This window comes from Ascaphus truei, chromosome 9, assembly GCF_040206685.1.
Source record: "Ascaphus truei isolate aAscTru1 chromosome 9, aAscTru1.hap1, whole genome shotgun sequence".
Classification (NCBI taxonomy): domain Eukaryota; kingdom Metazoa; phylum Chordata; class Amphibia; order Anura; family Ascaphidae; genus Ascaphus; species Ascaphus truei.
Genome location: NC_134491.1, coordinates 14,693,672 through 14,707,309, shown reverse-complemented (window position 1 = coordinate 14,707,309; position 13,638 = coordinate 14,693,672). Strand labels below are relative to the sequence as shown.

At 55.7% G+C, this 13,638-nt stretch overlaps 1 protein-coding gene across 1 annotated transcript in view; it reads right to left on the bottom strand.

Annotated features, from left to right (window-relative positions):
- Window positions 1-12,550, bottom strand: part of LOC142502246 (SH3 domain-containing kinase-binding protein 1-like) — a 107,097-nt gene extending 94,547 nt beyond the window's left edge. The window contains exon 1 of the mRNA XM_075613087.1: window positions 12,427-12,550. The gene's annotated coding sequence lies outside the window, so the exon portion shown is untranslated. The remainder of the gene's footprint in view (window positions 1-12,426) is intronic.
- Window positions 12,551-13,638: the final 1,088 nt, after the last annotated feature.

The following is a 13,638-nucleotide window of genomic DNA, read 5'->3' as shown; positions in this document are numbered from 1 at the left end:
AAAGAAAGAAAAAAAACCGAGTTGAGTTCATTACTGCTTTAGGGCTATTAAAATAATTGAATGTCAATCAAAATGAAACATGTTTTGGAATTAAAAAAAATTGAGCAGCTAGACAAACAACTAATACTCTTTTCATTGAAGTAACATGATACATGTTACCTCTTTGGAAAGCCAGTCATGGACTGGTACTGTACCAATAGCTTATTTAAACTGCAATGAAAATAAAACTATCCATCAAATGGTACAGGAAAGATGCTAACATGCCAATTAGAATTCTGCAATCTATACTCCAGACATGATACAGATGCCATGGGTTTGTAAGGTCACCTCCGAATAGTGCCAATATAATTTCACATCTTCAGCTTAATGCCGACATGACGAGCAATTTACACAGCCCCCTGGAAAGTAAATGTCATTATTTAGCAGGGCACGGTCATAAATCGCGCTGCGGTTGTTTTTGCATTTCACAGACCTCCAACCCGGGAACCAAATGCTTTAGCAAGGACAATTTCCATACGCTCCAGTATCTCGCTACATGTAGGATGTTGTGATGAGTCCAATTAATTTGCACTGGATTAATCCGTACAATTTGACGGCAGATACAAAACCAGCTGGCCCATGTGTTTGTCCATTAATCCCATCAGGAACTGCATGTATTTGAAATAATTACATGCTGAAAGAAAGCATCACATAAATAAAATAGCAATATTTGCCATGACACTTATTTAAAGGAGCTGAACCCTATTAATTTCAGCTCTGGGGACCCCCTGCTTCCCGAGATACAGACCTCGGTGCTGGTATCTCGGCAAAGTTTAAAGATCCAGCGTCAAGGTCGACCAATAGGAAGCTAAATCTGATGACGGTATGGCTTCCTATTGGCTCGCAGGGCACAGGAGCTTCGAAACTCTGCCATTATGTGAACCCTGAGGAAATGAGGAAGCGAGTTGAGATTTTATCCAATGGGAAAATGTAGATTCCTTGTAGGGCAGGGCTGCACAACACGCGGCCCGCCTGGCCTCTCTGTGCGGTCCTCTATGAGATTTAAAAAAAAAAAAAAAAAAAACTTTGAAAAAAAAAAAACTTTGAAAAAAAAAAAAAAAAACTTTGAAAACAAATATGGCGCCGATTCCCTGCGGTCTCGGCGCGCATGCGCTAGGCCCGCTCCGCCCCCCCCCCCCCTTCCCTGCTCCCAACGTGGGGTGGAAGGGCAAGCAACTCTCAGCTCCTTTGCGGGCCCGATTTCCCCCCCCCCCTGCTCCCAACGTGGGGCGGAAGGGGAAGCAACACGCAGCTCCTCTGCGGGCCCGCTCCCCCCCCCTGTGACGGCCCCCCTTCTTCCCCCCTCCTCTCCCTCCCCACTCCTCTCCTTCCCTGGTAAACCCTCGCGGCCGCATGCTGTCTGTGCCCTCTAGGAGCTCGCACCAGCAAACGCGTGCGCTTCCTGTAACCCCCCTAACCCCCCTTCCCGGCTCCAGCAGGGGAACGCGCTCCACCAGTCCCGCGACCCGGAACTTCAGGGTCTGTTAGTAGAGCGCGGTTCCCCCTGCTTCACCTGCCATCGCCGCCATCCACCACCTCCTCTCCTCCTTTTACCACCGTCGGCGGCAACAGAGTCTGCTCCCGCCGCCAACATCATCTGGTAGGCATGGGGGATGCTGACTTGGGGGGGGGGGATGCTGCCTTGGGGGGGGGGATGCTGCCTTGGGGTGGGGGATGCTGCCTTGGGGTGGGGGATGCTGCCTTGGGGTGGGGGATGCTGCCTTGGGGTGGGGATGCTGCCTTGGGGTGGGGATGCTGCCTTGGGGTGGGGATGCAGACTTGGGGGGGGGGGATGCTGCTGACTTGGGGGGGGGGGAATGCTGCTGACTTGGGGGGGGGATGCTGCTGACTTGGGGGGGGATGCTGCTGACTTAGGGTGGGGATGCTGCCTTGGGGTGGGGATGCTGCCTTGGGGTGGGGATGCTACCTTGTGGGGGGGGATGCTGACTTGGGGTGGGGGATGCTGACTTGGGGTGGGGATGCTGCCTTGGGGTGGGGATGCAGACTTGGGGGGGGGGATGCTGCTGACTTGGGGGGGAATGCTGCTGACTTGGGGGGGGATGCTGCTGACTTGGGGGGTGGATGCTGCTGACTTGGGGGGGGGATGCTGCTGACTTGGGGGGGGGGATGCTGCTGACTTGGGGTGGGGATGCTGACTTGGGGCTGGGATGCAGACTTGGGGGGGGGGATGCAGACTTGGGGAGGGGATGCAGACTTGGGGGGGGGTGCTGCCTTGGGGTGGGGGATGCTGACTTGGGGTGGGGGATGCTGCCTTGGGGTGGGGATGCTGCCTTGGGGTGGGGATGCTGCCTTGGGGTGGGGGATGCTGACTTGGGGTGGGGGATGCTGACTTGGGGTGGGGGATGCTGACTTGGGGTGGGGGATGCTGACTTGGGGTGGGGGATGCTGACTTGGGGTGGGGGATGCTGACTTGGGGTGGGGGATGCTGCCTTGGGGTGGGGGATGCTGCCTTGGGGTGGGGGATGCTGACTTGGGGGGGGATGCTGACTTGGGGGGGGGGATGCTGACTTGGGGGGGGGATCCTGAGTTGGGGGGGGGAATGCTGACTTGGCGGGGGGGATGCTGACTAGGGGGGGATATGCTGGTTGCTGACTTAGGGGTGGGATGCTGACATGGAATGGGCTGGGGGGCTGCCGATATGGGTTGTGGGGCCTGCTGTTATTGGTTGTGGTGCCTGCCGATATGGGTTGTGGGGTCTGCTGTTATTGGTTGTGGTGCCTGCCGATATGGGTTGTGGGGCAGGGGGGGGGAGAGTGATGGGAGGTGCAGGGGGGGAGAGTTATGGGAGGTGCAGGGGGGAGAGTGATGGGAGATGCAGGGGGGGGAGAGTGATGGGAGGTGCAGGATGATGATGAGGTGCTGGAGGAGAGACGATGATGATGATGATTTTACCCGTGCGGCCCAATTTTTTTTTCCTTGGAGCAGTTCGGCCCTCCGCACTTTACGAGTTGTGCAGGCCTGTTGTAGGGTATTATAACCTTTAGAGAACCACCAATCTCTACACAGATGTGACTACAATGTACAACGCTGTTTAAACCTCCCTCAAGCGAGCTGTGCGTTCAAAAGACCTGCGAGGTTTCAAAAGCGGTGTACACTGCAATTACACCTACTGTCACGGCCCCTTTTATTCTCCAACATCTCCCATTTTGTTTGGGTATTTTTTCCGAATGCCATGCACTTCACCGCGTTCATGCCGCATTCATGCCGAGACAGCACTAATACAATGCACTAGGATAAAGGCGGCCAAAATACCGGAACATACCGCAAATACTGCATCTGCCCGCGGTTTTCAGAGTTGCGCCGATACGGCCGCACGAGGATAAAGGCGGCCGCCACTGTATGAAGAACTCTCAAGTTGTTCCCCAAAAAGTTATCAAAACCTATAATTAACTACTATGGCTTCTAGAGCAATGCAAACTGCAAATTAAAGTTAGGCCTTTATACATCTGGAGTAGGGGTGCGCAAACTGGCGGGCGCAGGATTTTCTTGGGGGTGGGGGGCGGTTGCAGAGGCTCGCGCTCTTCCACAAGGCATTTAAATTAGCATCAGAAGTTTGCGCACCCCTGATCTAGAGTAACTACAACAGTCATATCATTGCAATGTGCTTTGCCTGCTTCCCTTTCACCAACTATAGGAACGAGTGGAAGCTGGGTTCATAGATTATCGGGCTGCAGACCAAGCAAAATCCTACATGTGTGGGGTTTTTTTTTACTATGAGAAAATACTTCTAGCTTGTTTTTTTTAAACCCATGAATGTAATTTTTAATGTATTATAATGTAACAAGCATTTTTTATATCTATAGCAACCATTTACAAAGTCACACCCCCTTCCTCTTCTGAAACAGGCTTGGACATACCCTTTTTGAACCCTGCCCACTCTCTAGCAGTGCACCAATTGTATCTAGTGACACAATCTTTCCTACAGAACTTTGCATCTTTGGTCCTCTTCTGCTGCACTGACAGCCATTTAGTGAACTCCCCAGCCTTATCTTCGCCGATAGGTCACAGGGAATGAATCGATCGGCAACTTAGCTAATTACTTATTGTATGGATTGTATTGATGCACATATTGAAGGGGGGCAAAACTAAGAAAAAACGTCAGCTTGAACTACTGTTTTGAGGGAATGTTTAAATAAAGCAAAAACTATAAAATACTCGTACTGTATTTCACAGCCTTTACATACATTGCAAATTATGATACCTTTAAATGGATCAAAATCAGGTGTTACAGAATCATTTATAAGATCTGAAAATCTCTTTGTAGATGAGGCAAGCTCATTTAGATGCAATGATCGCTTTACATGCTGCACTCTCAGTTTTGTTTAATTTATAATCATACTCTTTAAAATAACTAGATAAACACTAATACATGTGGTAGGATCTGGCATACACAATCTCAGTGGGACACATTGGCATATACCGAAGGGCATTGAAACACAGCCACATGGGAGGGTAGGTTGCATTAGATCACACAGACACTGGGAGTACTAGAACACGCAGATACACTGGGAGTACTGGAACACGCAGATACACTGGGAGTACTGGAACACGCAGATACACTGGGAGTACTGGAACACGCACTGGGAGTACTGGAACACGCAGATACACTGGGAGTACTGGAACACGTAGATACACTGGGAGTTCTGGAACACGCAGATACACTGGGAGTACTGGAACACGTAGATACACTGGGAGTTCTGGAACACGCAGATACACTGGGAGTACTGGAACACGCAGATAGCAGATACACTGGGAGTACTGGAACACGCAGATACACTGGGAGTACTGGAACACGCAGATACACTGGGAGTACTGGAACACGCAGATACACTGGGAGTACTAGAACACGCAGATACACTGGGAGTACTGGAACACGCAGATACACTGGGAGTACTGGAACACGTAGATACACTGGGAGTTCTGGAACACGCAGATACACTGGGAGTTCTGGAACACGCAGATACACTGGGAGTTCTGGAACACGCAGATACACTGGGAGTACTGGAACACGCAGATACACTGGGAGTACTGGAACACGTAGATACACTGGGAGTTCTGGAACACGCAGATACACTGGGAGTACTGGAACACGCAGATACACTGGGAGTTCTGGAACACGCAGATACACTGGGAGTACTGGAACACGCAGATACACTGGGAGTACTGGAACACGTAGATACACTGGGAGTTCTGGAACACGCAGATACACTGGGAGTACTGGAACACGCAGATACACTGGGAGTACTGGAACACGCAGATACACTGGGAGTACTGGAACACGCAGATACACTGGGAGTTCTGGAACACGCAGATACACTGGGAGTACTGGAACACGTAGATACACTGGGAGTTCTGGAACACGCAGATACACTGGGAGTACTGGAACACGCAGATACACTGGGAGTACTGGAACACGTAGATACACTGGGAGTACTGGAACACGCAGATACACTGGGAGTACTGGAACACGCAGATACACTGGGAGTACTGGAACACGTAGATACACTGGGAGTACTGGAACACGCAGATACACTGGGAGTACTGGAACACGCAGATACACTGGAATATATATATATATATATATATATATATATATATATATATATATATATATATATATATAGGCTGATATACCCGGCGTTGCCCGGGATGTAAATCTGTAACAGGTAGTATTATTTATAAATAGGGGAACAACAGGTTGACTATTTGGTGGAAAGGTTGTATAATAATGTTGAAAAGAAAGATGGAAGAAAATGTAATACGATGTTGTTGAAAAATGGTTTATTGTAAACACACCACAGTACAATGTATATTTTGGTGACGTAAGTGATGTAAAAATGTGAGGTGTGTGTCCCGCTAGGGTGTGAGGCGGCGGGTGGGTGTTCAGTACGGGTGGCGCGTGGGTAGTGAGTGCTGGCTGTGGGTGGGAGTCCCGCTAGGGTGTGAGGCGTGTGTCTGGTGAGTGCGGGCGGCGGCTGGTGAGTGATGTCGGTGTGTAGGGGTGTGAGGTCGGTGTGTTGGGGTGTGATTGTGAGGCGGGAGGCGGCAGGTGGGTGTGAGGCGGCGGGTGTGTGGTGAGTGGGTGCGGCGGCTGGTCAGTGATGTTGGTGCGTAGGGGCGGGAGGCGGCTGGTGTGTGTCGAGTGTGTGAGAGGTGGCGGGGTGTGTGTCGAGTGTGTGAGAGGTGGCGGGGTGTGTGTCGAGTGTGGCAGGTGGGTGAGAGGCGGCGGGTGTGTGTTGAGTGCGGGCGGCGGTTGTGGGGCGCAGGGGTGTGAGGCGGTGGGTGGGTGAAAGGCAGAGGCGGCGGGAGTGCTCGCTGGTGAAAAGCAGAGACAGGAGGGCAGCGGGAGTGAGTGCGGGTGAAAGGCAGAGGCAGGAGGGCGGCGGGAATGCGGGCGGCGGGAGTTCGGGCGGCGGGTGGGTGAAAGGCAGAGGCGGGAAGGCGGGTGAAAGGCAGGGGCGGGAGGGGGAGGGGGAGAGGGGGAGTGGAGGTGTGAAGGGGGAGTGGGGGTGTGGAGGGGGAGGGTGGGAGTGGGGGTTTGGAGGGGGAGGAGGGGGAGGGTGGGAGTGGGGGTTTGGAGGGGGAGGAGGGGTGTGGAGGGGGAGGGGGGAGTGGGGGTGTGGAGGGGGAGGGGGAGTGGGGATGTGGAGAGGGAGTGGGGGTGTGGAGGGGAAGTGGGGGGGGTGGAGAGTGAGTGGGTGCGGCAGCTGGTCAGTGATGTTGGTGCGTAGGGGCGGGAGGCGGCTGGTGTGTGTCGAGTGTGTGAGAGGTGGCGGGTGTGTGTCGAGTGTGGCGGGTGGGTGAGAGGCGGCGGCTGTGGGGCGCAGGGGTGTGAGGCGGTGGGTGGGTGAAAGGCGGGAGTGCGCGCTGGTGAAAAGCAGAAGTAGGAGGGCAGCGGGAGTGCGTGCGGGTGAAAGGCAGAGGCAGGAGGGCGGCGGGAGTGCGGGCGGCGGGAGTTCGGGCGGTGGGTGGGTGAAAGGCAGAGGCGGGAAGGCGGGTGAAAGGCAGGGGCGGGAGGGCAGGTGAAAGGCAGGGGCGGGAGGGCGGGTGAAAGGCAGGGGCGGGAGGGCGGGTGAAAGGCAGGGGCGGGTGGGCTGCTGAAAGGCATGGGCGGGATGGCGGGCGAAAGGCATGGGCGGGAGGGCGGGTGAAAGGCAGGGGCGGGAGGGCGGGTGAAAGGCAGGGGTGGGAGGGCAGGTGAAAGGCAGGGGCGGGAGGGCGGGTGAAAGGCAGGGGCGGGAGGGCAGGTGAAAGGCAGGGGTGGGTGGGCTGGTGAAAGGCATGGGCGGGAGGGTGGGCGAAAGGCATGGGCGGGAGGGCGGGCGAAAGGAAAGGGCGGGAGGGCGGATGAAAGGCATGGGCGGGAGGGCAGGTGAAAGGCATGGGAGGGAGGGCGGGCGAAAGGCATGGGCGGGAGGGCGGGCGAAAGGCAGGGGAGGGCAGGCGGCCGGCAGAGGCGGGAGGCGGCAGGAGTGTGGGCAGCGGGTGGGTGAAAGGCAGAGACGGGGGCAGTGGGGGTGTGGAGGGGGAGAGGGGGAGTGGAGGTGTGAAGGGGGAGTGGGGGTGTGAAGGGGGAGTGGGGGTGTGGAGGGGGAGGGGGGGAGTGGGGGTTTGGAGGGGGAGGAGGGGTGTGGAGGGGGAGGGGGGAGTGGGGATGTGGAGAGGGAGTGGGGATGTGGGGAGGGAGTGGGGGTGTGGAGGGGAAGTGGGGGGGTGGAGAGTGAGTGGGTGCGGCAGCTGGTCAGTGATGTTGGTGCATAGGGGCGGGAGGCGGCTAGTGTGTGTCGAGTGTGTGAGAGGTGGCGGGTGTGTGTCGAGTGTGGCGGGTGGGTGAGAGGCGGCGGGTGTCTGTTGAGTGCGGGTGGCGGCTGTGAGGCGCAGGGGTGTGAGGCGGTGGGTGGGTGAAAGGCATAGGTGGGAGGCGGCGGGAGTGCGCGCTGGTGAAAAGCAGAGGTAGGAGGGCAGCGGGAGTGCGTGCGGGTGAAAGGCAGAGGCAGGAGGGCGGCGGGAGTGCGGGCGGCGGGAGTTCGGGCGGCGGGTGGGTAAAAGGCAGAGGCGGGAAGGCGGGTGAAAGGCAGGGGCGGGAGGGCAGGTGAAAGGCGAGGGCAGGTGAAAGGCAGGCGCGGGAGGGCGGGTGAAAGGCAGGGGCGGGAGGGCGGGTGAAAGGCAGGGGTGGGTGGGCTGCTGAAAGGCATGGGCGGGATGGCGGGCGAAAGGCATGGGCGGGAGGGCGGGTGAAAGGCAGGGGCGGGAGGGCAGGTGAAAGGCAGGGGTGAGAGGGCAGGTGAAAGGCAGGGGCGGGAGGGCGGGTGAAAGGCAGGGGCGGGAGGGCGGGTGAAAGGCAGGGGCTGGGAGGGCGGGTGAAAGGCAGGGGCGGGAGGGCGGGTGAAAGGCAGGGGCGGGAGGGCGGGTGAAAGGCAGGGGCGGGAGGGCAGGTGAAAGGCAAGGGTGGGTGGGCTGGTGAAAGGCATGGGCGGGAGGGCGGGTGAAAGGCATGGGAAGGAGGGCGGGCGAAAGGCATAGGCGGGCGGGCGAAAGGCAGGGTCGGGAGGGCGGGTGAAAGGCAGGGGCGGGAGGGCGGGTGAAAGGCAGGGGCGGGTGGGCTGGTGAAAGGCATGGGCGGGAGGGCGGGCGAAAGGCATTGGCGGGCGGGCGGGCGAAAGGCATGGGCGGGAGGGCGGGCGAAAGGCATGGGCGGGAGGGCGGGCGAAAGGCATGGGCGGGAGGGCGGGTGAAAGGCATGGGCGGGAGGGCGGGCGAAAGGCATGGGCGGGAGGGCGGGCGAAAGGCAGGGGAGGGCAGGCGGCCGGCAGAGGCGGGAGGCGGCAGGAGTGTGGGCAGCGGGTGGGTGAAAGGCAGAGACGGGGGGAGTGGGGGTGTGGAGGGGGAGTGGGGGTGTGAAGGGGGAGTGGGGGTGTGAAGGGGGAGTGGGGGTGTGGAGGGGGAGGGGGGGAGTGGGGGTTTGGAGGGGGAGGAGGGGTGTGGAGGGGGAGGGGGGAGTGGGGGTGTGGAGGGGGAGGGGGGAGTGGGGATGTGGAGAGGGAGTGGGGGTGTGGAGGGGAAGTGGGGGGGTGGAGAGTGAGTGGGTGCAGCAGCTGGTCAGTGATGTTGGTGCATAGGGGCGGGAGGCGGCTGGTGTGTGTCGAGTGTGTGAGAGGTGGCGGGTGTGTGTCGAGTGTGGCGGGTGGGTGAGAGGCGGCGGGTGTCTGTTGAGTGCGGGGTGGCGGCTGTGAGGCGCAGGGGTGTGAGGCGGTGGGTGGGTGAAAGGCATAGGTGGGAGGCGGCGGGAGTGCGCGCTGGTGAAAAGCAGAGGTAGGAGGGCAGCAGGAGTGCGTGCGGGTGAAAGGCAGAGGCAGGAGGGCGGCGGGAGTGCGGGCGGCGGGAGTTTGGGCGGCGGGTGGGTGAAAGGCAGGGGCGGGAGGGCGGGTGAAAGGCAGGGTCGGGAGGGTGGGTGAAAGGCAGGGGCGGGAGGGCGGGTGAAAGGCAGGGGCGGGTGGGCTGCTGAAAGGCATGGGCGGGATGGCGGGCGAAAGGCATGGGCGGGAGGGCGGACGAAAGGCATGGGCGGGAGGGCGGGCGAAAGGCATGGGCGGGAGGGCGGGCGAAAGGCATGGGCGGGAGGGCGGGCGAAAGGCAGGGGAGGGCAGGCGGCCGGCAGAGGCGGGAGGCGGCAGGAGTGTGTGGAGGGGGTGGGTGAAAGGCAGAGACGGGGGGAGTGGGGGTGTGGAGGGGGAGTGGAGGTGTGAAGGGGGAGTGGGGGTGTGAAGGGGGAGTGGGGGTGTGGAGGGGAGGGGGGGAGTGGGGGTTTGGAGGGGGAGGAGGGGTGTGGAGGGGGGAGCGGGGGTGTGGAGGGGGAGGGGGGAGTGGGGATGTGCGAGGGAGTGGGGGTGTGGAGGGGAAGTGGGGGGGTGGAGAGTGAGTGGGTGCGGCAGCTGGTCAGTGATGTTGGTGCATAGGGGCGGGAGGCGGCTGGTGTGTGTCGAGTGTGTGAGAGGTGGCGGGTGTGTGTCGAGTGTGGCGGGTGGGTGAGAGGCGGCGGGTGTCTGTTGAGTGCAGGTGGCGGCTGTGAGGCGCAGGGGTATGAGGCGGTGGGTGGGTGAAAGGCATAAGTGGGAGGCGGCGGGAGTGCGCGCTGGTGAAAAGCAGAGGTAGGAGGGCAGCGGGAGTGCGTGCGGGTGAAAGGCAGAGGCAGGAGGGCGGCGGGAGTGCGGGCGGCGGGAGTTTGGGCGGCGGGTGGGTGAAAGGCAGGGGCGGGAGGGCGGGTGAAAGGCAGGGGCGGGAGGGCAGGTGAAAGGCAGGGGCGGGAGGGCGGGTGAAAGGCAGGGGCGGGAGGGCGATCGAAAGGCATGGCCGGGAGGGCGGGCGAATGGCATGGGCGGGAGGGCGGACGAAAGGCATGGGCGGGAGGGCGGGCGAAAGGCATGGGCGGGAGGGCGGGCGAAAGGCAGGGGAGGGCAGGCGGCCGGCAGAGGCGGGAGGTGGCAGGAGTGTGTGGAGGGGGAGGGGGGAGTGGTGGTGTGGAGGTGGAGGGGGGGAGTGGGATTTTGGAGGGGGAGGAGGGGTGTGGAGGGGGAGGGGGGAGTGGGGATGTGGAGAGGGAGTGGGGGTGTGGAGGGGAAGTCGGGGGGTGGAGAGTGGGGGGGTGGAGGGGGTGGAGAGTGGGGGGGTGGAGAATTATTATATTTCCCCTGTCCACCCGCTCCCTCCCCCGTTTGCCCGCTCCACCGCGGATTATTCCGTGTGTTCCGAGGCGGCAGGTGAGGAGGGAGGCAGCGTGTCTGAATATAGTGTGGTACGGGTGAGGGGGGTACGACGGGGGCCATTATGTTATTGATTTCTTCCCGCTCCCCCGCTTACTCCCCCGTTCGCCCGCTCCCCCACTTACTCTACCAGCCGGCGGGAGGCGGCAGGTGTGTGTGCTGGGAGGCGAGGCGGGAAGGGAGGCAAGGCCGGAGGCGCAGGGGTTTGAGGTGCGGGCCAGCGGCAGGGGTGTGAGCTGGGAGGGGAGTCCGGAGGCGCAGGGCTGTGAGGTGGCGGTCCGGCGGCAGGGGTGTGAGCTGGGAGGGGAGGCCGGAGTTGCAGGGGTTGTGAGGCGGCGGTTTAGTAGCTTACCTGGGCGGGAGGCAGTGGCTGGTGCACGTGTGGTAGGCAGTCTTGGAGAGGCGCACGCGGTGTGAGGGTGGTGTGTGTGTGTAAGAGTGGATTAGACTGTTAGAACACACTAGCCAATGAGAGCCGTGGGGGGGCGGGTGGCCTGACGAACCAATCTGATTGGCCAGAGTCTGAGTGACAGACCGACAGACCAATCAGATTGCCCATAAGAACAGCAAACATACAACGTTTTCAAATATATATATATATATATATATATATATATATATATATATATATATATATATATATACACACACACACACATATATACAGTTGTGTGAAAAAGAAAGTACACCCTCTTTGAATTCTATGGTTTTACATATCAGGGCATAACAATCATCTGTTCCTTAGCAGGTCGTAAAATTAGGTAAATACAACCTCAGATGAACAACAACACATGACATATTACACCGTGTCATGATTTGTTTAACAAAAATAAAGCCAACCCTGGAAGGGGCCACTAACCTACTGTGTAAGACATTCAGACCTACGCATACATACATATTTGTATCTGTAGAATGTATCTTATTGCGCATTACACACACCCTGCAGATTCTGAGAACCAAAGACTGCAATGTCTGAGATTTCATTGTCAATTCAGTTGATATATTGTCATTTCCCACGGAAAATATGGAAACTAACATCTATAGACACTCAAAACACTTCCTCCACTTTCTCAAAAGCATCCCAAAATTCTTCTTTTCGGGCCAGAGTTAATAAAGTGATTTACTACCCAAAAAAGTATTTATTACCCAAAAAAGCATTTGAATGGATATTTTTTTTTCTACTGTATGTAGGCCTCAAAAAATATAACCCTGAACAGCACGACGAAAAACAATGACTTTACAAAAAGGCTGTTAAAGGCTATTTTTAGGCTCAATGAACGCTGCCAATGATTGCCATGGTCAAGGTTGTGTTAGAATCAGTTCATAACAAATATTACTCTAAAATGAGAAAAGTGGTTTGTAAAAACTTTTTTTTAATATCACCGTCTTTCTGTATTAATAATAATTGCATATTTTTGTATTAATATTACTTTGGTCAAAAGCACCCATGGATTCATTTGACTCTGATCATATTCAAGTTTAAGGCAGACGCTGAATACTTTCCAGACTCTGCACACTCTGCCACGGTTTCTAAAGCCACCTTAGTTGTACGTGAGTAGCACAATTAGAATGGCAATGCATAAAAGGAGTCTCGTGTCGTAATTACCTCTTCCAGGGGCCCTAACCGCGGCTTCGCTTGACAGCAAGGCGCTTCCGTTGGAGATGTCATGGCTGGGTCTGTCTGGCGGTTTACTGCTTAGATCTTTTTTTATGTCCTTCTTCAGTTCCTTTAAAAAAAAAAAAATTTAAAAGAAGAATTAAGTCATATCTAACATGAGAGAAAACAAATAATTATTATTATATGTTTCATTATAGCGTGGTTTATTTCTGTGAAATCAACAGTCATTTTAACACCAGGATACTACTATTGCACATGGAACGCAATAGGTGAATAATAACAGAAACAGGAGTCCGTACAACAAACAATCATTGCAAATGCAGTGTTTAGAGAGTGATAGTACTAGGTGCTACTGATTGTCATTGCTATTTTTATTTACATACATTTTCACTTCTTTGGTTAACCTTTACAGTGTCAGGGGCCCTGTGCTACCAGAGTGCCAAAGGCCCAGAGGAACGTTTGTGTCATTTGATCGCTGGAAACGTAAGGGGAAGGGGCTGTACTTCCATTTGGATCGAGCTGGCGACTCTGACCCGATCTGCCCCTAGAAAACAAGCATGTGCCCATGATGTACAGTACCTAGTACGTCATTAGTGCACTGTAAAGAAAAGACAAATACCTCTGTTAACTACTTCCATTGACTTCTTATAACATATTATACACACGTGTGTTTTAAGATGATGTTGAATAATGTGTTTTGCGTCTTTCAAATATTTGAGTACAAAAAGATTTGAGGCGCATAGTTAATACAGGGAAATTCATAAATATATAACAAATGATTTCATTTTTATATATTTATGGATTTCTCTGGACTAACTATGTGCCTCTGAAAATCTATTTGACCTTTCCTTTGATGGACTAGGAGAGATCAGCAATTTTCATCCAAAAGTAACAGACTTTTTCTTCGTACCTATGCTATTTTGTCATTAGAAATCCCGGTATATGTATAGTTCATTTTTTGCACTTTTATCTTATCACGTTATCAAATATTTGTGTAACCCTGAATTCAATCCACTCCTGCTTTTTGAATCCGTTTGATTACTTGGATAAAGGATTGTTTGTGTAGTACTGTAGTTTGTGTGGTTTTAAACTAGAATATTAAGCAGCAGACAGCAGTGAAGTGGGAGACACAAGGCAAACCCCTCAGCTTTCTGCTGCTCTGCTACATACAGTATTACTGTACCCAGCACCATGGCCGCA